Below are 27762 nucleotides of genomic sequence, written 5' to 3'. Positions count from 1 at the left end.
AAGGCTGGTTTAAAACCCAGATAGTAACTTGTTGAATTTTTAGAGGTCAAAGATACTTCTTCCTAGTACGTCATCTTTTAAGTTTGTCTATGTTGCCTTCATTGTTTACTCATTTATTTAACTAACACGATATAGTATGTTTTATTTGCCTGGTTCTATTCTAAGTGCTTCAAAGAAAAAATCAACACGTTGAAACAACAATATTTCATTTAAAAATAGAGGAAAAGAATTAATTTTTAAAAATCTCACTCCATATTTTTTTTGTAATTTTTAAGAGAAAAAACTAAATATTTCTTTCTGATTGGCTTTTATACAAAATTCAAGACCATAGGTACTTTCAACTGGGTTGAGAGTGGCTCTTTGTAGTTGTCATTTCTTTACGGCGTGCATGGAACACTGCCAACTTATCTATCAATCATCCTACAGATTTCAGGAAGTATACGAAACAATGGGGACCGCCCCCTTTACCATGCTGTGTGTCCGGTTAACCTGCCGGGCCCTGCAGGGCTTGGTGATGAATTGTGCCCGCAATTCAGTTGGGGAGCAGCGGGTGCCCCCGTGGTGAGGACACACAGAGGCTTAACTTCCCGTGTACAAGAGATCAACAGGTGGTATCTGGTGCCCGAGGAGTGGGCTCCTTGTCCATTTTCCATGGTGCCTTCATGCCACAAACGCTGTCCACTTCCATCCCAAGAGGGCCCGTGAAGGTGTTAGGGGAAACACTGACTGAAACCGCCCGCCCGGGCCAGGCAAAGACAGCAACAATTTGCATGAGTTATTTTACAACACGAGGTCCTGGTTAGGAACAAGGAACTAACAAGCCACCGCCAACCAGAAAACTACGGGAAAGGTCAAAAGGAGAGAGGAGACACCTGTCCACATGTCTTACCAGCCTCCCAGAATCCTCCTCGCCGGAATCCATCTTGGCTGAGCCGTTGTGCGCACCACCAGAAAGGACCCTGAGTCAGAGAGATTGGCCAGAGACAACCCGAAACTAATCCCATCACCATGAAACCCAAGGCTGCGAGCCACGTGGCAGAGCACTTCTCCTGCGGTCCCTCACCCTGCTGCTCTCTTCCCCGGGCGCCCCTTCCCAATAAAGGCTCTCGCTTTGTCAGCACGAGTGTCTCCTCGGACAATTCATTTCCAAGCGTTAGACAAGAGCCCACTGTCGGGCCCTGGAAGGGGTCCCCTTCCTGCAACAAAGGGAGGCCCCCTCCCACAGACCTGGTTTTGCCAGCACCTCCCATTAAAACTCAGATCTCCGAGGAAACCGCAGTGCCTGAGCCTGACTGTTCTGGTCACAGCCCCTGCTTGTTCCGAAGGTGATCAAAGGGGCAGCAAGAAGCAAAATCGGCAGCATTTCCAGGCCAGGAAAAACACCTGGACCCTGTTGTTAAAACCCCTTTGCTCCACTGATATTTTGCCCCAAGGGGCTCAGCTGAGGTATTTCAAGGGTAGGCAACCAAGTACATTAGAGTTTTCCCCCCTTTGATCTATCAAAGCACTGGGTTGAAAATGCCATTGTATATCCAGAAGCCTGTAAGCCTCTCTGTTCTGAAAACAGAAAATTGTTACCCAGAAATGATTTTGCAGAAAATCTTTTAAACATCTAGTAAATATATATATGTATATATTCTGTTCTTATTCGAAGGAATCTTTCTTATTCTCTTGGAACCACTCTCTTGGAAGTTGCTCGTATTTAAGGGAAAGCAAATAAATTAATGGACTGGAATTAAGGTGTCAGGAAATCCGTGAATGGACCTGAGTGTATCACTTAACCCGCAGTCCTTCATTTTCTCTGATAGACAATGAGAGCTACCTTTACTTGCAACAGTAATAGTCCCACTTGTTTCATGTCTCATGGGAGGAAGGTCTTGAAATCCCAGCCAAGCTTTCTCTTGAAATGGAGTCTCAACTCTCCTATCTGTAAATGTCAGTGGCCCAGCACCTCTGCTCTGCTTTAGAATGAAATCGAGTGACAGTATATTTAGAATGAAATGCAATGTAACACAGTAAATTGTAAGGACTTTGGACTGAAAACCCAGAGGAGGTAAGAAAAGGCATAATGTGAAAACAGGAGCTTGAACTGTAGCTGGGTGTAGAATACTGAGGGTTGTTTTGTTTTGTTTTGTTTTGTTTTGTTTTGTTATTTTGCCAGTTTCACCTGTCCTTGCAGATTTCCTGATCATGGGTCGTTAGATTATATCTGTTGGAGTTGGAAGGAATCTGAGGGGTTTTTAACTTAGGGATTCCGTGGAGGGGCTGCAGAATCTGCGAAACGTCCACTTTGACATGTAAAATTTTGTTGTATGTGGGTGTGTTGGTTTTAAGATATGCCCACAAATTCTTTGATAGTTCTCCCCTCAAACAGTGAAAGTTAACTACTCTCCCCTTCCCTGTGGGCTGTATTCAGAGACTTCCAGAAAAACAGTCGTAAAGGTGCTTCATACCGGCCCTCCTTGACATCTCTCTGTTGGCCTGGGGGAAGCCAGCTGCCATGTTGTGAGGACACTGCAGCCCTCACCAGACACAAGAGCGAGCAACCTCAGAAGGGGCTCCTCGAAACCCAGTCAGGCCTGTGGACCAGGGCTTCCCAGCTTCAACACTATTGACATTTGGGGATCATTTCTGTGTGGCGAGCTCTCTTGTGTGCTATGGGAGGTTTAACAACATCTCTGACCTCCACTCACTAGATGCCAACAGCACACACAACATACTCTTGGTGATAATCAAAGATGTCTCGAGGCGTTGCCAAATGTCCCCGGGGGGCAAAGTCACCCCCAGTTGAGAGCTACTGTGTTAGATGATTGCAGCTCTGGTCGCCCTCTCGACTTTAACCTCATGAGCCAGAATGACCCCGCTAAGCTGCTTCTGAATCCCTGACCCACAGAAACTGTGAGATAATAAGCCACTAGTTCTTGGGAGTGATTTATAATGCAGCTGTACATGATCAGTTCAATGGACATGCGAATTTTCAGAGGAAAACAAAGGTCTTTACCTTTCTTCAGGTTCTCGGGGGCACCTGACCATAGAAGGTTTAAGAACCCCGGATCTAGCCCAGCCTCCTAACCTATGTAGAAATCCTTTCCACAGCATCCTTGAGTGTTGGTCAAACCAACACTACTTGAATACTTCCAGTATTCCTACCTTATAAGCTCACTCAGTTCATTTTTTTAAACATTGACTTGTACTGAGCCGAAATCTGCTACCTGAGCTTCCGCCTGTGTGGCTGGTGGCCTGCGTTTTTTCAGATTTCCTTCCCAGCTCTTCAGCCCCTATCAAAACTTGGCTTGTCTATGCCCTGCCTCTTTTCCTTTTTTTTTTTTTAAGACCCCTGTTAACTAGTGAACTATTCCTTGCTGCGCTGAAAGTATCAGCTCCAGTGTATGTCACGTGTAGCACTTCTGGAAATAAGAATGCCAGGCAAATCAGTTCTATGAGTGGTCCCTGCTGGTGGAAGGACCCACTTGTGTTTAGGGCATTAGCAACTGTGAATTGCTGGTCCTTTCTCTCCAGATTCCCTGACATCATGGACTTTCTCCAACCATAGTTTCCTCCTGTCGGCCGATAGCCTTGGTCTGCAGCGATGTTTATGGTTTCCTTCATCAAGTCAGAGGACTCCCACCAATCCTTACCTGTTGATCCTCCTTTCCTGGACTGCTGCCTTGAAGGCCCATTTAGTCCTTATTGAAACCCAATATGACACTTTTCCTTTGCTACTTTGAAACGGGTCCAGCCCTATTACTTCTAAAGCCAGCCATTGTGGGTCAGGATTACTTGCCAGAAACAAAATTGATGCAAAAAGAAAGGCCACAGAGGAATGACATCACCCTTTGCAGAACTCACCCAACCAAAGAGAATGCAGAGATACTCACTGCTGAGAGCTTGCGCTATAGGAGGCTCGTGCTCATAGGCTCAGGGTGCACAGCACAGCCTGCTCTCATTGGCTACAAATGCCTGCACGGTACTCTCAGAACAGAGGAAAGTTACGTGAAGAATTGTGCTGGCTTTTTTCTTTTTTAAGAAAAGTATTTCTAAAGACAAATAACCTCATAATGAATTACTGCCGTGCAAGATGGCCTTATATTAGGGTGTGCACCTATAGTCACTCTCCTACTTAGAAAATAGACTACATTAAAAGCATGTGTCTCCCGAAAAGCCATAAAAATGTAATCTAATGATAGAACTTTTAGAAGCCTTCTACCTTCTTTGGCGACCCCTTATAAACTTGACAAACTATCAAAAGCAGTTGGTACATTTACTTGTGTGTTTTGCTCTTCTAGTCTGAGGTCCTGGCACGTAGGACCCAAGTCTGGTTTATCTTTGTCTTCTTCAGTCCTCCTTGTGCAGTTAATGGGGGGCTGAAATCCAGCCTGCTCTTCCTGAGTCAAGCTCCATGCCTTGTGGGGTTGTATCTACCCAGAGGAGGTATACTTTTCCTATTTTATTTGATATACAAATTTTTCTCATTCCTCAACAGTGCCCTTTGATTTCTCATCTTCTGATCACTGTGGGAGCCCAATAAATGTTTGTTGAAAGAAGAAATAAATCAATGAAAGAATGAATGGACATACTTTGCTTTCAAAGGAGGTGAATGGGCAAGGCAGACACTATTTCTTTGCCAGCCCAACAATCATTCCCCTCCTTCCTGGCCCATATTTTTTTTCTGATATCTACTTCTCCCCAACTCTCCCCACTTAGCTCAGGGTAAATCCTGAGGAGTCTAAGACAGTGGTCCTCAATCTTGGCTACACATTAGTACCACCTCGGAAGATGTTTAAAAATCCCTATGCCAAGGATAGAGCCCAGACCAATTAAAGTGGACGGTGAGGGGCTGGGCATCAGGGATCAGTGATTTTTAAAGCTCCCCACGGTATTCCACATACACATGGCACCTGGCTGATAACTGACACCACTGGTCTAAGTCAACTATGGGTGTCCCATTCCCCTTGCTGACACATCAAGGAAGGAGCATGTGAGCCAATTCGGGCCAATGATGCATAAGAAGAAGTCTGCCAAGAGCTTTTGGAAAAGAGGTTAAGAAGTAGAAGAGGGGGGTCCTCCCCCTGGGCACTCTGATGTCTGGATGCCTAGACGTGATGTAATCATCAGTGCCCACGAGAAGAGCCCTCTCGAGTACAAGGTGATATGCTGAGGAAGACAGAGCAAGGACAGAGAAGGGTCCCAGGCCCTGCTAACCTCCCCAAACTGGACACCCACCAGCCTGAGGCTGCCCCTCCTCCAGGAGTCTCACAGCCTGAGACAATACCATTTCATTATTGTTTAAAGCCATTCGAGCGAGGCTGTTACAATGATCATAACTGATACAGTTAAGAATTCTCAATATACAAAGGACTCAATACATAAAGGACTTTAAAAAGATTTTCCTCATTGGAGGGAAAGCTCAGTGTGTGTGTGTGTGTGTGTGTGTGTGTGTGTGTGTCCCCTAAAGGAACAGCAACATCTAAGGAAACAACGAAACAGAACAGGAAGGCAGAGGAAGAAGGGAATAAAAGCCAAGAGCTAAATGTAGACAAAACCCATATACATCATTCGGGAGGAGATTATGCTTCGGAAGAGGAATTAGAATGATACAGGAAGAAATTAAGAGGAGGTGCTGAATAACTTTGAGAACTTAAAAATGCTGATGATTAACGGAGAGGTAATATGGTTTGCTGAACACAGAGGCCCAGGGGAAGGACTAAAATTAAAGAGCTAAGGTAGAAGGAGAAAGAACCTGTTCTAGGACCGGGGCTGGAGGCAGTGAATGCGAAAAGAGTTATTAAATACCCATTCCGTGTTTGCTCATGGAGGTGACACAATAAATCCAAGAACACTTGCCACCAAAGTACAAGATTTGCTCTCAAACAAAACAATTGAGAGCACTCTATTGTGTGCTCATAAGATGCACACAATGACGACTGGCTGAATAAATTAGGGACTATATATGATCAAGAAACAAATTGTTGGGTAAGGGCTATTGTGTCTTTGAAGCACAGAGAAAGGAAAATTAGCAGAGTGGCTGGAACGATTCTGGAAGGGACCGTAGAAATATAGGAGCTGGATCTTGAAATTTACAGAGAATTTATTTGGGTATAGAAAATGCAGAGGGACTTAATGACATTGTGGCGGGTCATTAAATTCTCAGTCATAGATGCCTGGAAGTTGCTGCAGGCTACATAATTCCTTTTATTATGATCCAGAGGCAAGCACGTTATCGACGCAGTAGCATTTGATGTGTGACTAATTGTTTTTCATTTGAAAAATAAGAAGTATTTCATTCAAACAGAAAAAAAAATGTATGAAAAAGCTTGAGAGTGACTAATATAATCTTTGTGCCACTCTTTTCAAAGTTAGCAGTTTTTATATTTTTTAATTAGTAACAGGCACCATGCAGAAGCTTAACTGAAAGAGAGCCTTTTTATTTTTTTTTAAAGAAGATGTTGGGGGTAGGAGTTTATTAATTTATATATTTATTTTTGCTGTGTTGGGTCTTCGTTTCTGTGCGAGGGCTTTCTCTAGTTGTGGCATGTGGGAGCCACTCTTCATCACGGTGCGCGGGCCTCTCACTATCGCGGCCTCTCTTGTTGCGGAGCACAGGCTCCAGACGCGCAGGCTCAGTAGTTGTGGCTCATGGGCCCAGTTGCTCTGCGGCATGTGGGATCCTCCCAGAGCAGGGCTTGAACCTGTGTCGCCTGCACTGGCAGGTGGATTCTCAACCACTGCGCCACCAGGGAAGCCCCGAAAGAGGGCCTTTTTGAAGCTAGGTGCTCATGTCGCTGAGAAATTGAAGCTGTCATAGTCACTCAGTGTTGAGGACCATGGGCTGCCTAACTGCCACTTGCTAGCAATGTGGTCCTGGAAAGTTTTTTAAACTCTTGGTACATCAGTAAAGTGATGATAATAATGGTGCTTCTCTCAATAGGTTGTGAGAATTAACTGAGAAAAACGCAGGTAGTGTTAACCAGTAACTGGTATGTAGTGGGTATTCTTAAATGGTAACTACTAGTTATTATATAAATGCAAAATAACAATTATCACAAGCATGCCAAATAGTTTAAGGCCTAAAATCAGGTAGGCCAGAAAAAAGAAAAAAGTAATAACCAATAATTATCAGATAGTAACCAAATAACCAAAGTTACCTACTATTGACATTTTTGTATATTTCTTTCCTGTCTTTTTTCTATATAAAAATTTTTAATAATATTATTTAATACATTTGAGACATCAGCCATACAAAGTTAGCTTTACTTTATTTATTTACTTATTTATTTTATTTATTTATTTTTGGCCGTGCCAAGCAGCATGTGGGATCTTGTTTCCCCAACCAGGGATCGAACCCATGCCCGCTGCAGAGGAAGCACAGAGTCTTAATCACTGGGACCACCAGGGAAGTCCCCATATACAATGTTTGTGTTGTAACCCTACTGTATATACAATTTGGCATCCTACTTTTCTGGGAGGAACTTCTTAAAATCCACCACCTTCAAATCAACCTACAATATATTTTGAAGTCTGTTCACATACAGTCTTCTGAGCTCTTTTTTTTTTTAGTAACACTTTTGGATTGGTAGAAATGCCCACATTGTTGGGGACTCTGAAGTGTCAATCTGCCTCAGGCAATGATGCTCTTCACCCTGTTCTATGATTCTTGAGAGTAGTGGGCACTGTCTGATTCAACTTTGCGCTCTCAGCTCTAGGCAAATAAGTGCCCGAAATCAAGGCAGGACTGAGGGCACTCTGGCTGAATGAATGAATGAGTAAATGAATTAACAAGGATATAGGTTGCTTGAAGCTTATTTAAGACTAAGGAGACCATTTTAAGTTCAGCCAGCTTTATTCTGAATTGGATATTCTCTCTCCCTCTTTCTCTCGTGCTCCCTCCCTCTCTCTCTCTCTCTCTCTCTCTCTCTCTCTCTCTCTCTCCAGATGCTTATGCACATGTGGCAAAACAGAATCATTTCTAGATTATGACACTCATTTTTACACGACCTTGGCTCTTTTCCCAAAAATTGACATTTGGTGTGGCACACAGATACACGCTAGAGATCAGAAGGCCTGACCTGACATCCTAGGCCAGCACTTATGAGCCAGGCCGTTTCATACCTCTTTCCTTAGCCTGGAGTGAACTTCCCACCTGCATTGACTAGATAAATTATCCTTTAAAACTCAGCCCAAGCATCATCCTCTCTGGGAGCCTTTCCTGACCCCAAATACACCCCCAACCCTGCACTACACCCATTGTCTCCTACGTTTATCACATTCTGCCTAACTCCCTCACTAGATTGAAAACCTCTAGCAGGCAGGGAATGAGCTATTCTCAGTGCCTTGTAATTAGCAGATGCTCAGTAAATGCTCCGTGAATGAAAATGGATGTGATTTTGGGCAAGTTACTAAACCTTTCACTTTTTTTGTTTGTTTGTTTGTTTTGTGGTACGCAGGCCTCTCACTGCTGTGGCCTCTCCCGTTGCGGAGCACAGGCTCCGGACGTGCAGGCTCAGCGGCCATGGCTCACGGGCCCAGCCGCTCCGCGGCATGTGGGATCTTCCCGGACCGGGGCACGAACCCGTGTCCCCTGCATCGGCAGGCGGACTCTCAACCACTGCGCCACCAGGGAAGTCCAACCTTTCACTTTTCTCTATAAAGTGGTGATAATAATAAGATGATGGATGTAAGTGTATTTAATGTAAAATGTAAATTGGCTTAATGTAAAATAGAAAGATCAAGAGCTTCTGTGACATTGTACCAGCATCGTCCGGATCCAAAATTACTATCTCTCCCTCAGTAGTATTTATTCAGGGGACGAGTGTCAGGTGATTATCTAAAACATGAGACCATAGTGGAGTCCTATACACTGAATAACACAATCAGCCACCATTTATAGCAGGTTTAAGCCCAGTGCTGTGTGAGATGCCTTAAGTTTCTTACTTTTCCCCTTTCATTAGAATCCAGTAAGGTGGGACTTCCCTGGTGGCGCAGTGGTTGAGAGTCCGCCTGCCGATGCAGGGGATGTGGGTTCGTGCCCTGGTCCGGGAAGATCCCACAGGCCGCGGAGCGGCTGGGCCCGTGAGCCATGGCCGCTGGGCTTGCGCGTCTGGAGCCTGTGCTCTGCAACGGGAGAGACCACAGCAGTGAGAGACCTGTGTACTGCAAAAAAAAAAAAAAAAAAAAAAAAATCCAGTAAGGTGGGTTAAAATGTAACCATCATTTACCATGAGGAAATGAGGTGCATGGAGGTAAAGTCACTTGTCCGAGGTGGTAGTAGTAGGCTGTTATATTGATGGCTTCCAGTGGAACATGCCTCCCAGTATATACGCCCTTTATCTTGCAACTGACTTGACCCATGGCTTGCTTTAACAAATAGAATACTGCAAAAGTGATGCTGGACCAGTTCTGGATCTGAGCCTGAAGAGATCGGGAGCTTCTGATTCTGTGTTCTTGGAAGCCCTGAGGCACCATGTAAGAAACCTGGCTAGTCTGCTGGAGAGGCTGGCTGAGAAGGCTACCTGAAGGAGGAGAGGCCCTAAGCCTGCATGGAGAATGAGAGAAGGGTTCTCATAATTTGATAATCAAATGTATTACAAAATAATACATAATTTACTTAATTCTACTACCAATGTCCACTTAAAAGCTTCAGTTCTGAATTACAAAGGAACCCAGATGGAAGATCATTGTTTTACTCTATTAATAAACTGAGACTGTCCAGCTTACCTGCTGATTTGAAAGCAGGTGTATCTACCTTGGGCACAGTGAATAATGGATATGGTCAGTATTTAGTCAAGGATGACTATGATTACCCAAAAGCAAAATAGAGATCTAACACGTTTTGTAAAAGGTGTTCTCAAAGAAAACAAAGTATGTTTCCTTGAGTTGTCCACTTTGTATGATTCACTAATTGAGTGTTTAGAAAACATAAGTACTAAAGAGCCAAAAGAAGAAAGGTTAACATCTGCAAGGCACGTTAAGTAGACAAAATGTTTAAAATTGTAATTATTGAGGAAGATTTCTGTTTCCAGCCATGACAGAGTAACAGATACCATACATGCTCTCCTGCTGTAAGGAAGCTAGGAAAAACAAACTAAACAAATGTTCTTAGACATTGCGCAACACAAAACTGTGATCCTTGAGAAGGGAAAGGAATGAAATGAGCACAAGGATCATGTAGGCTTTCTGCCTGGGGATATTTCCCAGACTGCTGTCATGGAAGAAGAGAGTTTCATTGAGCTGAAGGACGGATTGGTTTCAGGAGGCTATCATGGCTGGAATTTGCAAGGCAGGGTAACAGAGAGAAAGGAACCCAGAGAAAGAGCCTGTGCAATACATGTGCACAGGATCCCTTTGAGTCTCGTGTGGGAGACTAAGCTGTGTATATCTAACATGAGATTCTACAAAGTCAGGCAAAAAATAACCATGAGGAAATGTAAGTTGGACAATTACCAGAGCTCACGCTGAGCTGAGAGACGCTTGAGTTCTGTCTTAGTCTGTTCATGCTGCTATAACAAAATGTCATAGATTTGGTGGCTTATAAACAACAGAAATTTGTTTTTCACAGTGCTAGAAGATGGGAAGTCCAAGGTCAATATGCCAGCAGATTCAGTATCTGGTGAGAGCCTGCTTCCTGGTTCACACATGGCTGAATTCTCTCTGTATCCTCACATGGTAGAAGAGGCAGGAGAGCTCTCTAGGGTCTCTTTGACAAGGGCACCAATCCCATTCATGAGAGCTCCACCCTCATGAGCATATCACCCCCCAAAGGCCCCACCTCCAAATACTATCACACTGGGGATTCAGTTTCAACATTTGCATTTGGGGGAGAAGAAACATTCAGTTTATGGCAACTTCCAACCAATCAGAGTGAAAAGTATTGATTAAACACCTAAGATATTTAATAGAGATCCCCAAAAGGTCACACCTTAAGAGTAGAGCTAGGACTTCGCTGGTGGTGCAGTGGTTAAGAATCTGCCTGCCAAAGCAGGGGACATGGGTTCGATCCCTGGTCTAGGATGATCCCACATGCTGCAGAGCAACTAAGCCCATGTACCACAATTACTGAGCCTGAGCTCTAGAGCCTGCAAGCCACAACTACTGAGCCCAAACGCCATAACTACTGAAGCCCACACACGCTAGAGCCTGCATGCTGCAACTACTGAGCCCATGCGCCACAGCTACTGAAGCTGGCGCACACTAGGGCCGGTGTGCTGCAACTACTGAAGCCCGCACACCTAGAGCCTGTGCTCCACAACAAGAGAAGCCACCGAAATGAGAAGCCCATGTACTGCAACAAAGAGTAGTCCCCGCTCACCGCTACTAGAGAAAGCCCACACGCAGCAATGAAGACCCAATGCAGCCAAAATTAAATAAATAAAATTAAAAAAAATAAAAAAGAGTAGAGCTAAAATAGTCCTAGAGCAGTGGTTCTCACCCAGGAGTAATTTTGCTCCCCAGTGGACGTTTCATAATATCTGGAGAAAATTTTTGTTGTCATGACTAGGAAGTTTCTACTGGTATCTGGAAGGTAGAGGCCAGGGATGCTGCTAAACATCCTACAATACACAGGGCAGTCCCATAATAAAGAATTATTTAATCCAAAATGTCAAAATTACCAAAGTTGAAAAACCCTGCCCTAAAGTAAAGATTTCTCTAGAGCCATCCTAATGGAGCTTAAAAATAAGATTTGAAAGGATCAGACGAACCCACAGGTTATATAACTGTTTATTGAAACAAAATTCAGCATTTTTTAAAGGAAAACAAAAACCCATACATTCAACAATATAGTATTTACAATGACCAGCATCCAATAAAAATTACTGGGCATGCAAAGAGACAAGAATATGTGACTTATAATCCCTGGAGAAAAATCAGTCAGTAGAAAGAGACCCACAAATGACAGAGACAAGTGAATTAAACAAGGACATTTAAAAAGCTATTACAAATATGTGTAAAGATTTAAAGAGGGGCTTCCCTGGTGGCGCAGTGGTTGAGTCTGCCTGCTGATGCAGAGGATGTGGGTTCATGCCCCAGTCCGGGAAGATCCCACATGCCATGGAGAGGCTAGGGCTGTGAGCCATGTCCACTGGGCCTGCGCATCCGGAGCCTGTGCTCCACAACAGGAGAGGCCACATTAGTGAGAGGCCTGCGTTCCGCCAAAAAAAAAAAAAAGATTTAGAGAAAAACAGAGACATAATGCAGAGGAAAATGGGAAACATAAAAAGCAACCAAACTGAATTTCTAGAGCTCAAAAATGAAATGTCTGCTGAAGAAAATATCAGTTAACTTGAAGACACTATCCAACAAAACTATCCAAATTAAAACACAGAGAGAGAAATAACTGAAAACATGAACAGAAACTTAGTGGCCTCTGTCCCAATATCACACAGTCTAATATATGTATAATTGGAGTCTGAGGTGGAGGGCAGGAAACAAAGTATTTTTTAAAATAGTAGCCAAAACTTTTCCAAATTTACTAAACCATAAACCCAGAGATCCAAAAGGCTCAATGAACCTGAAGCAGGAAAAACACAAATAAACAACATGCCAAAGGACATTATAATCAAATTGCTGAAAACTAGTGATAAAGATCTTAAAAGCAGACAAGAAGAAAAAAGACATGTTACATATAGAGGAACAAACAGTTTTTATCAGAAACAAAGCAAGCAAGAAAAAAAAGAATGCCATCTTGAAAGTGCTGAAAGAAAAAAACTTCCCAGTCTAATGAAATAAAGATATTTTCAGATAAGCAAAAGCTGAGAGGGTCATTTCCAGCAGAATTTCATTATTAAGAAATGTTTTTAAAAGAGTGCCTCAGGGTGAAGGAAAATGATACTAAATAGAAAAATCAGAGCTGCACAAAGAAATTAAGAGCGGCTGGGCTTCCCTGGTGGTGCAATGGTTAAGAATCCGTCTGCCAATGCAGGGGACACAGGTTCAATCCCTGGTCCGGGAAGCTCCCACATGCCGTGAAGCAACTAAGCCCATGCGCCGCAACTACTGAGCCTGCGCTCTAGAGCCCGTGAGCTACAACTACTGAGCCTGTGTGTCACAACTACTGAAGCCCATGTGCCTAGAGCCCATGCTCCGCAACAAGAGAAGCCACCACAATGAGAAGCCCATGCATCACAGGGAAGAGTAGCTCCCCACTCACTGCAACCAGAGAAAAGCCTGCGTGTCAACGAAGACCCAACGCAGTCAAAAATAAAATAAATAAATTTTTTTTAAAAAAGAGTGGCTGAAATGGTAAATACATGGATAAATACAAAATACTTTTTAAAATCTTTAAAAGAGAATTGATTATTTAAAGAAAAATAAACATATATTTTGGGTTTTAAAAGATATACAGAAATAAAATGTATTACAACAGTAGGCTAAAGGTTGTAGGGGAAAGTGGAGGTATACTATTAAAAGTTACTATATGTAAAGTGGGCTAACAGTATTTAAAGATATGAGGTAAATTAAAGTTTCATATTATAAATCCTAGTGTGAAGTTTTTTAAAAAAGAAGAAAAAGAAATAAAAAAGAGGTATAGCTAATAAGTCAATAGAGAAGAAAAAAATGGAACCCTAAAAATAATCAAAAGAGGGCTTCCCTGGTGGCGCAGTAGTTGAGAGTCCGCCTGCCGATGCAGGGGACACGGGTTCGTGCCCCGGTCCGGGAGGATCCCACATACCGCGGAGCGGCTAGGCCCGTGAGCCATGGCCGCTGAGCCTGCGCGTCCGGAGCCTGTGCTCCGCAACGGGAGAGGCCCGCGTACCGCAAAAAAAAAAAAAAGAGCAAGACCAAGGACTTCCCTGGTGGCACAGTGGCTAAGAATCCACCTGCCAATGCATGGGACATGGGTTCGATCCCTGGTCTGGGAATATCCCACATGCCACGGAGCAACTAAGCTCATGCACCACAACTACTGAGCCCGCACTCTAGAGCCTGCGAGCCACAGCTACTGAAGCCCGCGTGCCTAGAGCCCATGCTCCACAGCAAGAGAAGCCACCACAGTGAGAAACCCACCCACTGCAACAAGGAGTAGCCCCCGCTTGACGCAACTAGAGAAAGCCCGCATGCAGCAGCGAAGACCCAAAGCAGCCAAAAATAAATTTTACAATTAATTAATTAATTTTAAAAATAATAAAATGAAAGAGCAAGACCAAACTGTACACTGTCTAAAGAAATGTACTTTGACACAGATTAAGAATAAATGAATGAAAAAATACAAACACTAATCATAAGCAATCTAAATTAATATCAGATAAAGTAAACTCCAGAATAAGGAGTACTACCAGAGATTTTTTTTTAATTTTCATAATGGCAAAAAGGACGATTCATCAAGAAGGTAAGAATCCTAAGTATGTGTATACTTAGTAAATGAGGTTCAAAATGCAGGAAACCAAATATTACACAACTGAAACGAGAAATAAACAAGTCCACAGTTACAGTTGCATATTTCAACAATTCTCTCAGAAACTGATAGATTAAGTAGAGGGAAAATCAACAGGCGCAGATGTGAACATTATCAGTCAACTTGACCTAACTGTTATTTATAGAACACTCCACCTAACAATTGCAAAATATACATTCTGCTCAAGCGCAAATGTAACATCAACAAGATAGTCCGTATCCTGGGCATAAAACAAGTCTCACGTGAAACAATATAGAGTATGTTCTTTGACCCCAAAAGAAGCAGAACGGCAACAACAACAGATCAGAAAAATGACAATACCCTCACCTTCCAGGGTAAATCTCATCCAAGTAGATGCTCATGTGGCCTTTTCTATCTCAACTCAGTTCAGGCAACCTCACTAGTGTGAAGCATTTCCGTAGTTTAGATCACCAGGTAGAACTAACCATTCTATCTCTTTTGCCTGCACTGTATTTGGTGTGAATGTTTGTATATAAATATGAATATGTACCATGCAATAAATATAATGTTGATATTTTATGTACAGAAACACATACGGAATCCTCATTCCATAGTCAACCTCATCTAATCCTTTTATTTTTGATAAAGCACTGACTCTAAAATGAAATTAAGAAAATACCGTAGAGCTTCCCTGGTGGTGCAATGGTTAAGAATCGGTCTACCAATGCAGGGGACACGGGTTTGAGCCCGGATCCGAGAGTTGCTCTGGTCACAGAGCAGCTAAGCCCATGCGCTGCAACTACTGAGGCTGCACCCTACAGCCCATGAGCCACAACTACTTAGCCCACGAGCCACAACTACTGAAGCCCACATGCCTAGAGCCCATGCTCCACAACAGGAGAAGCCACTGCAATGAGAAAGCCATGCACTGCAATGAAGAGTATCCCCTGCTCGCCGCAACTAGAGAAAGCCGGCACGCAGCCAAAAATAGAATAAATAAAAATCAATAAATTAAAAAAATAAAATACAGTAAACTATAATGGAATATAATCTGCAAAAATACTGAGTCACTGTGCTGTACTGCTAAAACTAACACAATACTGTAAATCAACTATACCTTTGTTAAAAAAAAAAAACAACAAAATTAGCTAGAAAAAAATGACAATACCAAGTGCTGACAAGGATACAGAGCAATTGGAACCCTCATACATTGCTGGTAGGAACATCAAATGGCATAATCACTTTGGAAAATTATTTGGCATGTTCTTATAAAGTTAAATGCACACCTATCAGACACTCTACTCCTAGGTATTCACCCAAGAGAAATGAAAACACGTGACCACAAAAAAGACTTGAAAACACATGTTTATGGCAGCTTTATTCATAATACTCCAAAACTGGAAACAATCCAAATGTGCATCTATGTGCAAATAGATAAGCTAACTGTGGTATATCCATACAATGGAATACTACCCAGCAATAAAAAGGAGCAAATTACCAGTGCATGCAACAACATGGATGAATTTCAGAAACATTATTGCTGAGCTAAATAATCTGGGCTCCCAAAAGTATTCATATATTTATATTTATATATCTATTATATATATACATATCTTTTCTATAAAATTCTAGAACAGGTAAAACAACTATATAGTGACAGAAAGCAGATCAGTGGTTGCCTCGCATTGGAAGGGGGTGGGATTGACTGCAAAGGAGTATGAGGGAACTCCTGGGGGAGGCCTCTCACTGTTGTGGCCTCTCCCGCTGCAGAGCACAGGCTCCGGATGCGCAGGCGCAGCGGCCATGGCTCACGGGCCCAGCCGCTCCGCGACATGTGGGATCCTCCCACACTGGAGCACGAACCCGTGTCCCCTGCATCGGCAGGCGGACTCTCAACCACTGCGCCACTAGGAGAGCCCAGAGGGAACTTTTTAATGATGAAAATGTTGTGTATCTTGGGAATTCCCTGGCGGTCCAGTGGTTAGGGCTCCACGCTTCTACTGCAGGGGGCATGGGTTCAATCCCTGGTCAGGGAATTAAGATCCTGCATGTGAGTAGCACAACTGAAAAAAAAAAAAAAGAAAATGTTGTGTATCTTAACTTTGATGATGTATACACAGGTGTCAAAATTCAAACTATACACTTAAAATGGGTACATTTTATTATATATAAACTTTACTTCAATAAAGTTGATTTAAAAAGAAAAAAATTGTCAAGATGTTATAAATTTAAGATGTGCATTTTAGTAAATGTATGTTATGCTTCAATTTTTTAAAAAAAATCTAAAAATTGGTTGTGATGCAAATTATTCACAGACATAAAAATAGAGGCCAACATTCACTCATCAAATAAATTAAGCTGTTCTCATTTTCCTTCTTTGCCTCTCATCCTTCGCTCATATGCAGTTTAGTTTAACTACAGTATAGAAATACAGGATAGTGAGGCATTGGGTTGAGAGAAACCCCAGGGCGGGGGTGCAGCCAGGCCTCAGAAGCAAAGAAATGGAAAGAGGCCTGGGAACACGGCTGGTGTTCAATCCCTCTCTTCTCTCTGAGCCTCCTGTGAGTCCACCACTTTCTTTTCTCTGTGGACGGGCTTTTTCTAGCCACAAGACAGAAAACATAGACAGAGAAAAGGACAAATTTGTGCTCTACTCTGTAACCATTTGGAAAGTGACTAAGTCCACTCTTATGGATCCCATTCAGCAATCCCTACAGGAGAGAATCACTGATTCAGTTTCCCATCCTTGAACCAATCACCTGTGGCAAAGTGTGAGAAAGAAAATCTTGGGTAGGAGTTACCTTTGAGCCAATCAGCCGTGACCTGCAGGTCCTGGATGAGCAAGGATATTCAGGACAGAACAGACATGTGCTAACAAGGCCTGAAATAAATATTGACAATTTTGATGAGCAACAGTTTTCATTTCTGGCAGCGATGTATATTCTTATCCATGAAAATTACAACAAAATTGGACCTAGAACCAAAATGAATTCTCACTTGAAAGAAAACATTGAGAAAAGACTATTGCACTGAGCCTTAAGTGTCATCGTATTCAACACAGAAAATAAGCTACTGCTACAGCAGAGGTCAGATGCTAAAATTGCCTTTCCAGGTTGTTTTACCAACACTTGTAGTTATCCATTAAGTCATAAAGGAGAACTTGAAGAAAATGATGCAGTTGGACTAAGGGCAGCACAGAGGTCTTTAAAAGCTGAATTAGCAATTCCCATGGCACAGGTTTCCCCAGAAGACGTTAATTTTTTAACGCAAATTCACTACAAGGCTCAATCTGATGATATTTGGGGTGAAACTGGGTACATTTTGTTTGGGAGGAAGAATGTAGCTTTGGATTCCTATCCCTGTGGGATTAAGAGCTATTGTTACGTGTCCAAGGAAGAACTAGAGGACTCTTGAGAAAAGGAGCCAATGGTGTAATCAAGATAACTTCGTGGTTTAAAATGATCGCACAGACTTTTCTCCTTACATGTTGAGGTAATTTTTTTGAATCAGTTCGTTGAACTGACATGGACATGAAAGTGTGGCTGAATGGTTTTACAAGTACTGAAAAACTGGTCTCTATTAAACTTAGATTAAAAAGAATAAAATCTGAGACTTGACATCCTTTAGATCTTTCAGATCTTTGATGGTGACACAATCTTCACCATCCTCTCCCCCAGGATTTGATTCTGGTTTTGATTTCATATCCTGTGGGGAGAAACAGAGGGTAGTTTCAGAGGCTCCACTTACCCTTTTAACCTTCCCCACTACAGTAGCTCTTCTTATCCCACAGGCCAAGGACCCAATGAGGGGGATCCTCTAACTGCCAACTTCTACTCTCAGGGACTGAGGAAATGATCACCAAGTGAGTCCACAGACCCACTGGACTTACTGGAAGCCAGGACTCCGTTTATGACTTCCTGTCTCTACCCCATATACCCCAACTTTAAAGGAGGTTGATGATGACTTCAGGCCTATGACTATCAAACTCAGATATGTGTTCGATAGTCCTTGAAACATCTGGGTATCCCCCTTTCCTCAGTGTACAGTCACCTGAATATATAGGTCCCTTTGAGGAACAACTAGGAATCATTCCAGTGTACACTTGCCACACTGCTCCAGGGCGCTCCCTCCTAGGGTCCTGGCCAGCTCTTCAATCAATGAGTTCCAGATCCGAAATTTGACTCAGGTCTGGGAAGTGAGCAAGGCATCAAGGCCTTTCATTAGGGTGACTGCCCTCCTATTCCTACTCCTCCAGTCTTGTCTTGATTGTAGATATTAAGTACCTGCTTTGCTGGCTACCCATCTATTTTGCCCCTAGAGACACCATGTCCTATTAACTATTTCCATTTCCACATGTCCCTGTGGGTCAACTCCCCTTGGCTGTCCCTTCAACCTTGACAATTTTTTTTTTTTTTTTTGGCGGTACGTAGGCCTCTCACTGTTGTGGCCTCTCCCGTTGCGGAGCACAGGCTCCGGATGTGCAGGCTCAGCGGCCATGGCTCACGGGCCCAGCCGCTCCGCGGCATGTGGGATCTTCCCGGACCGGGGCACAAACCCGCGTCCCCTGCATTGGCAGGCAGACTCCCAACCACTGCGCCACCAGGGAAGCCCCAACCTTGCCAATTTTTATGGTAAATGCAGCCCCCTGCTTTCCCATGATTAAGTACTGCCATCTGGCCTCTGTTATTTTCAATAGGCCATGCATCATTCCCATCACTCCTGAGTCAGAAACTTATTGTTTTGTCAGAGAGAAGATTCTGCAGTGTCTTCCTGCATGGGAGGAGTGCTAGCTCTTAAAGGAGGGCTGGACACCTCTGCAACTCTGAAGGTTCCGGAGAGTCTGCAGAGCCAGATCCTCAGGGGCATCCCCCTAAAAGTCTCCTTTCCATGTGTCACTGTCAAAGGACCTCAGGTTTTCTCAACTAGGACTCTAACCTTAGCATAACAAACTTGCCTTGGCAGAGAGATTAAATGTCTCTGGAGCTCAAGCTATTAAGTCCTGCTCTTGCCCCTTAGCTGTGTTCACGCTTCAAGGAGGTGACAAAGGCCTCCTTATAAGCTACCAAAGAGGCCCTCTGGCTCTCCACTGAGTGTTTAGGTGTTTGATAACTTTTTTTTTTCATTATCCCTATATAGGACGTCAGTGCAATTTAGTAATAACCAGCCAACTCCACTGTCCTCATAAGCACTATTTCCCCCTTTTCTTTCAATGCCTGAGTCATGGCACAAGCAAAGGTGTGTTCCCCTGCCCTGGGATATTTCCCAGGACACCACAGATGGAATCTTCAGTCACCATGTGGCAGGCATTACGCTCCACATTCCACTTGGGTTGGGATAGTCCCTGCCAGCCAGGTGACGAGCTATCCAGTTCAAAATCCATTGTACCACCTGCTTTTCCAGACCATTTCCTCATACCTACTGTTCCAGTTCAGGTTCTCTGAGAAGCAGATGTCAGGATAGAATCAGATGTGCAGAAGATTTATTTGGGGAAACACTTTTGAAAGATATAGCAGAGAGGGATCATGAGGTTGTGGGGAGAGCCTCAGACCAGATTGCAGGTCTGACACTTATAAAAGAGAAGGGAAAGGAAGGGAAAAGAAGGGAAGGGAAGAGAAGGGAAGGGAAGGGAAGGGAAGGGAAGGGAAGGGAAGGGAAGGGAAGGGAAGGGAAGGGAAGGGAAGGAGCATCTCATAGGAGGAGCTTCCAATTGCAGTGCAGCTCTGAGGATATCTTGGCCAGGCCAGTGGGGAGGCTGTGCTAATTATGCTTTAAACACCTTACACGTTTGATTGCTGAAAGGACTCACAGGACTCCAACGGTTTATACTCATGGTTTTTTGTTTGTGTGTTTTTAGAACAATTTTAGTAGCAAAATTGAATGGAAGGGAAGAAGGTTTCTTATATACCTGCGTTTTTTTCTGTTTTTTGTTTTTTGCAGTACGCGGGCCTCTCACTGTTGTGGCCTCTCCCGCTGCGGAGCACAGGCTTCTGACGCGCAGGCTCAGCGGCCATGGCTCACGGGCCCAGCCGCTCCGCGGCATGTGGGAACTTCCCGGACCGGGGCACGAACCCGCGTCCCTTTCATCGGCAGGCGGACTCTGAACCACTGCGCCACCAGGGAAGCCCTACCTGCATTTTTTGTTTGTGTGTTTTTAGACTTTTTTTAAAGAACAATTTTAGTAGCAAAATTGAATGGAAGGGAAGGAGGTTTCTTATATACACGCGTCCCACAGCACGGCTTCCCGTTTTCAGCGTCCCCCACCAGAGTGGTACATTTGTTACAGCTGATGAACCCACATGGACACATTGTTATCACCTGAAGTCCACAGTTTACATTAGGCTCCACTCTTAGCACAGAACAGTGTTTCTGTTTGTTTGTTTTACAGGCAACGGATACAGTAGAAGTTATGCAAGGAAGGGGGCTGGAGATCTCAGGCACAGGCTTCTTTGTCCTCCCACTGCTGGATCGCACAGGATGCGCTTTGTCTCCAGGTCTCAAACCACCATTGGCTTGTGTACCAAGGAGTCCAAAATTGACTCATTGTGGGAATCTGTTGGAGTGAGCTGACGGTGTAGGCATATTCTAGCTCCACTACCAGCCCCAATCATTGAAATCCCTGAGGCTCCACCAAAGAAACAACTATTAATGCTGACAAGCTGGTATATCCTGCACCCCAAACACAGACCAATGGTCACAGAACATCCTTTATTGTGTTCAACAGTGTTGCCGAGGGTCACATGCTGCAGGCAGCTCTGTACGTAAGCACGCAGCCAATCCAGACCATGCCATGCAGGAGCCCCAGAGCCAAGATTGTACATTATGGGAGGCCCATGTTGAGGACAAATGGCCTGGCGCTAGCAGCTCTGCCATGCTCAGTCACTGGCTAGGAGCAGCAGGCTGGGGAGAGCATGGCATCAGCACAAATGCTGAGCACATCTTAGGGTGCAGCAGCTGGGGCCGTCAACCGACAGCCTGGACATCTGTAAGGCACCTACCTCCATAGCTAGCAAAACCCACTTCAGGAAAAGTTTCTCAAAGCTCCCCCTGACTCTTGTGTGACCCAGTTTATTTCTCAGGTTTTTCCTCTTGCCATATCTTACTCTCCAGCCATCCTGTGCTACTTAAAGTTCCTGGAATAAAAGTCATTTACATTCTCACCTCTGGGCCTTTGTACATGACCCTCTGCGAATAATAATACTACTTTCTTCTTCCACTTCCTTTCCCTAACTTCTACTCATTCTTCAGGTCTCAGTTTAGAGACCATTTCCTTGAGAAAACTTTCCTGCTCCCCGCCCCTCCCTACTCTATTCTCTTATAGCATCCTGTCCTCAACCTCAAGGTAGCACTCATCATGCTACTGTAATCTCCTAAAGAATCTGTGTTTTCCATTAGACTGTACAATCTGTAAGGGTAGGCACTATGTCACATTGAATGTTGCCTAATTTATGCCACACAGTAGGTGCTTAATAAATATGTGCTGATCAACTGATGGATAATTTCACCCTGTTGAATTGCTTAGAATCTGGGGGTTAAGAAGAGAAAGCAAAATCAGTGATTATCCAATTCAATGTTTTCTTACATGCCATGGACACATACATGTCCTGAAGGGGCAGTCTTTCCGGGTTGGAATCCATAAATCCACTGCATGAAGCCATCTTTCTGGCTGGGGAGCTTTGATGACAAGGCACTCCTTCTTGGGTAGTCTGGTCTCATGTGCTCCTTAGCTGATGTCCCCCAATTCATTTAGAAAATTCTGGACAATGATGGAGTGTGTTCATTTGTGTGGGAAATATGTCTTTCTACTTTCCCTCCCATGGTTTGATCTATTACAACGTTTTCATAGTTTGTTACTAAAGATACCTGGTGAAAGAGGTTGCTCTTATTCCTTCAAGGAAGTGATGGTTTTCCTTAGGCTTGGCTCCATTTTGCAGACTGAAAAACAGAGGCCTCCTTAAATAACCTGGGATACACCACTAAACTTTGCTGAGCATAATGTCTTTAGAAGTAGTTTCTCAGAAATACAACTAACAACACTTAGTTCCTTCTTGGTACAATTTAGGGAAATAAGATGTAGGAAAGAGTGGCAGGGAGCTGGTGTTTATGTGCTGGGATGTGGGCCAGGTGTTTTACATAAGTGATCTCATTTAATTCGCACTACAGTCCTGGAAACAGGCTTAATAATCCCCTCCTCTGTTGTTGCTGTTGTTGTTTTTTAACCAAATGACACTTTCATCTGGGTCTGAGGAGAAACTGGTGTTTGATGACCCCCCCTAAGGTTCATTCTAAAAAACAGGATCTGTCAGGAATTCAGTCTGCACCTTCCTGTAGCCACTTGGGTCCAACAGGAAAAGCAGTTTCTTTCCAGCATAGTTTGCAGAATAGTAAGTAGACTGTTTGGCAGAAAAGACAAAGTGGGAAGGAAAGCAGTTTGATATCAGTCTTTTGTTTGCAGCTATCATTTAAAATTGCCCAGCACAAGATGGTAATAAAGATGCAGACATACTAGAGAATGAACTTGAGGACACGGGCAGGGGGAAGGGTAAGCTGGGACAAAGTGAGAGAGTGGTATGGACATATATATACTACCAAATGTAAAATAGATAGCTAGTGGGAAGCAGCTGCATAGCACAGGGAGGTCAACTCGGTGCTTTGTGACCACCTAGAGGGGTGGGATAGGGAGGGAGGGAGGGAGATGCAAGAGGGAAGAGATATGGGGATATATGTATATGTATAGCGGATTCACTTTGTTATAAAGCAGAAACTAACACACCATTGTAAAGCAATTATACTCCAATAAAGATGTTTAAAAAAAAAGATAAATTCAGGGCTTCCCTGGTGGCGCAGTGGTTGAGAGTCCGCTTGCCGATGCAGGGGACATGGGTTTGTGCCCCGGTCCGGGAAGGTCCCACAAGCCGCGGAGCGGCTGGGCCCGTGAGCCATGGCCGCTGAGCCTGCGCGTCCGGAGCCCGTGCTCCGCAACGGGAGAGGCCACAACAGTGAGAGGCCCGCGTACCGCAAAAAAAAAAAAAGATAAATTCATTAAAAATATATAAATAAATAAATAAAAATAAAATTGCCCAGCAGAGTGCGGTTGATTTTGCATCTTCATTAAGTGACTAAGAAACGGATTCTACAAAAAGTGACTACCAAAGATTTTAGATTGAGACAAAACCCAAAAAGTCTAAAAGTAAGATTTTTCACGTAAGAGCTTTATTGAGATATAATTCACATAGCATAAAATTCATCCGTTTTAAAATTCAGTGGGTTGTAGTACATGCACAGAGGTGTGCAGCCGTCACTGCAGTCAATTTTAGAACACTTTCCTCACTCCAAAAAGAAACACTGTATCATTTAACAGTTACTCCCAATTCTCCCCCCACCTCCCCCACCTCCCAACTCCAGCCCTAGGCAGCAATTAACCTATTGTACTTTCTGTCTCTATGGATTTGCCTGTTCAGGACATTTTATATAAATGGAATCATACAATATGTTGTCTTTTGTGTCTGGCTTCTTTCACTTAGCATAATGTTTTCAAGGTTCATCTAGTCGTAGCATGTATTAGTACTTCATTTCTTTTTACGGCTGAATAATATTCCATTATTATTATTATTATTATATTATATACCAATTTTTTCAACAACCACTTTTATTATGAAAGTAACAAAAATCTTACTGTAGAAAAAGAATAACTATAGATATAAAGAAAAAAAAATCACCCATAATCCTACCACCCAGAGACAGCCACCACTGTATATCTTTCGTTCTGGATTTTAGTCTATGCATATATACTTGTAAATGAGATCCCATTGTGCGTCCTGTTTGTGCAATGTGTACTTTTTTTTTTTGGCTGCACTGCAGGCGAGGCTTGTGTGACCTTAGTTCCCCCACCAGGGATCGAACCCGGGCCCTCGGCAGTGAAAGCGCAGAGTCCTAACCACTGGACTGCCAGGACTGTATTTTTTTTATAGTGGTAAAGTATACATAATGTAAAATTAGCCATTTAAACTATTTTTAAATGTACAGTTCAGTAGCATTATGTACATTCACACTGCTATGCAAACATTACCACATCCATCTCAGAACTTTATCTTTCCAAAATAAACTCCATACCCACTAAACGGTAACTGCCCATTTCCCCCTCTCCCAATCCCTGGCAACCACCGTTCTCCTTTCTGTCTCTATGAATGTGACTATTCTAGGTACCTTATGTAAGTGGAATCATACAATATCTGTCTTTTTGTGACTGGCTTATTTTACTTAGCATGATGTCTTCAAAGTTAATCCATATTGTGCATATGTTAGAATTTCCTTCCTATTTAAGGCTGAGGAATAATATCCCATTGTATGTATATATCACATTTTGTTTATCCATTCACCATTGATGGACACCTGGGTTGCTTCCACCTCTTGACTATTGTGAATAATGCGTCTATGAATATGGTTGTACAAGTATTTCTTCAAGACCCTGCTTTCAATTCTTTTGGCTATATACTCACTCAGAAGTGGAATTGCTAGATCATATGGTTATGCTGTTTAATTTTTTTGAAGAACTGCCATACTATTTCCATAGTAGCTGCACCATTTTACATTCCTACAAGCTATACACAGATTCCAATTTCTCCACTACCTTGTCAACACTTGTTATTATCTGTCTTGTTGATTATAGCCACCCCAGTGGGTGTGAAATGATATCTCATTGTGGTTTTGATTTGTGTTTCCCTAATGACTAAAGATGTTGAGCATCTTTTCATGTGCTTATTGGCTTTTTTATCTTCTTTGGATTCTTTGCCCATTTTTGAATTGGGTTGTCTTTTTATTAGCAAATTGTAAGATTTCTTTATATATTGTGGCTACAAGTCCCTTATTAGGTATACGATGTGCAAATATTTTCTCCCATTCTGAAGGCTGTCTTTTGCTTTCTTGATAGTGTCCTTTGAAGCACACAAGTTAACACAGAAATAACTCAATATTTGATAAATGGGCCATGGGACTGAAAATGACCAAATAAGTCCCTAAAATGTGGTTATGTTTATTTCCCTTATGATTTATTTTCATGACTTTAGTGACCTTGTCAAAATTTGTTTTTTTTTTTCTTTAAGCAAACAATGACACATACAATCATGTCATTTTAAATTGGAATACACAATTCGAGGAAATTTAACAACCCTGTGATGGATGTGTTATCCTAACATCACAGAGGGAGAAACTGAGGCTCTGAGAGGGGCCGGATTCCTGATTCTATCACCCGGTCAATGTTGCCCTTGAACAAGTTACCAGATTGTTGGGAGGATCAAGTAAGCCAAAGATTATAAAAATCTCCCTCATAAATATCCAATAAAGACCCTCACTGAAAATAATAAAGTGCTTTGTTTGCAGTCACACAGCTAATAAGTGGTAGATCTGAGGCTGGGATACAGCTTCAGGCTTCAGAGTGTGAGAAGACTCATTTAGGGTCCTTCTTTAAAATGCAGATGATCAGAGAAATAGCGTAAAAATATCTGTTTAAACAGCAGACCTGCTGTTGTGTGTGTACGAAAACTGCCTTAAGATAAAACCTGGTTTGCCATCAGTTGTTTTTCATCGTCACATAAGATAGATCAGAATGTGATTAGAAGGCACAGGAGGGGTTAAGTTACCTATGAAGGATTACTTTGTAAAATTTAATTTTTCATCCCCCTCTCCTTCACACCCTGCTTCACCTCCAACCTCAGTGAGTGGCGGTACCCAGTTACCCAAGGCACGAAGTTAGCATCCAGTGATACTTCCCATTCCAAAGTGGTGGTGGCAATAGCTAATATTTGAGCCAAAATGTGTTCTAGGAACTATTACAGGGTCTTTATGTTTACCAAGGCATTTATGCTCAAAACAACCCTGTTATTATCTGCCTTTTACACGTGAGAAACTGAGGCACAGAGAATTAATAAACAAACTTGCCTGAGATTATATAACTAGCAGCCAGAATTCCAGCCAAGACTTGGGGCTCCAGAGTCCATCCTCTGAAACTCTAGGGTGGCTGGTACAGATCTCTCCTCTCCTTTGCCTGCCTGCCCCAACAAGCTTCCTCCTGACTGGTTTCCAGAACTCTCATTTTGTCACACTCCAATTCGTTTCCCACATTTGTGTTCTACAACACAAACGGAAACATGCCAGCCCTATACTTTAAAACCCCACCATCCATTGCTCCAGTGCTCTTAGCAAGTTCAGCTCCTTAGCCTGGGCCGGCCTGTGTGTTCTGCTGTCCTCATCTGTCTACCACCTTTTAACTTTTTAGTTCCTGGAGTTCACCCGTGTTGTACTCTCATTGCTTAACTATCACCCCCCCGCCCCGCCCCGCCCGCCCCCTTACATCCCTGGAAAAAAAGGACTGGAGCTCAATAACATTTGTCAGATGAATTGCTGAAAAGCAAGAGTGGTTTATTACTGGACGCTGTTATAGACAGGAATTGTGAAATCTTTCCCTGGGCTTCTTTCAAAACTGGATGAATTCTCATTGTGTTCTCATAACATTTCGATCAGGGTACTTCATCATCTTTTAAGTGTCACTCTCGGTTTTTGTTTCTGTAATTCTCTCCCAGCTCACTACATGGTCTAGTGTGAATGGGTGAAAGAGCCGACCTAAATGACTAACTTCATGACCTCTCAAGGTCTCTCCTCCGAGCTCCACGCAACTCCGGTTCCGGCATTCGGGAGGGGTGGCCCAGGCTCCCGAGGGGCTGCGGGCACCGCGAGTCCTGGGCGGGCAAGCTGTGGGGTTGCCGCGGCCTGAGCCCTCCTCCCCGGCCCTCCCCCAGCTCTCCGGAGAAAGGAGGGGATGGAGACGCCGGAGAAACGTGGGCTTGGAGAGCCGCGAAAATTTTACTTCGGGTAGAACCCCCTAGGGAAATGAGGCCGAGAACCTGGGGCTTCTCCCCGCGCCGGGCCTACGGGTGCCGCCTCCCTGCCCCCCTGCCCTCTCCTCAGCCGGCCGGGGCCTCCTTCCCACCTTCCCTCCTTTTCCCCACTCGGAATAAACAGCCTACAGTTCCCGCAGCTGCAGCGCGAGACTCGAAACGCGCGCCGGGAGCGAGCCCCGGAGGGGGCGGGCGGCGCGGACCGGGAGCCGGGCCGGGCGGGACACTGCAGCTCGCGCCGCTCTCCCCGCTCTCCCCGCGCTCCGGCGCCGGGCCCAGGTAGGGGCGGCGCGAGACGGGCCTGGCGGCGCGGCCTCCCTCCCCCTCCCTCCGGCCCGGCCGGGGGCGGGAGCGGAGGGGCGAGGCGCGGCCCCACTCGGCTGCACCCCCTCCCAGGGCAGGCGCGGGCGGAGCCGGGCCCGCCTCAGCCAGCAGCGGCGGGAGTAGCGCCGCGGTGCGCCGCACCGCGGGCAGCGAGCTCCGCATTCGAACCTCCCTCGCAAAGACAGTCTCCGCCCCACA

The 27762-nt window shown here is 44.0% G+C and overlaps 1 pseudogene across 1 annotated transcript; it reads left to right on the top strand.

Moving 5' to 3' along the window:
- The first annotated feature begins 448 nt into the window (after positions 1 to 448).
- Positions 449 to 17841, top strand: LOC309973654 (isopentenyl-diphosphate Delta-isomerase 1-like; annotated as a pseudogene). The gene is made up of 2 exons: positions 449 to 561; positions 17167 to 17841. The product of its transcript is annotated as an isopentenyl-diphosphate Delta-isomerase 1-like (transcript).
- The last annotated feature ends 9921 nt before the right edge of the window (positions 17842 to 27762 follow it).

The sequence above is a fragment of the Leucopleurus acutus genome (genome assembly GCF_964270905.1).
Source record: "Leucopleurus acutus genome assembly, chromosome: 2".
Classification (NCBI taxonomy): domain Eukaryota; kingdom Metazoa; phylum Chordata; class Mammalia; order Artiodactyla; family Delphinidae; genus Leucopleurus; species Leucopleurus acutus.
Note: the sequence above shows the minus strand (reverse complement) of the source record. Positions and strands in the feature narration are given on the sequence as shown.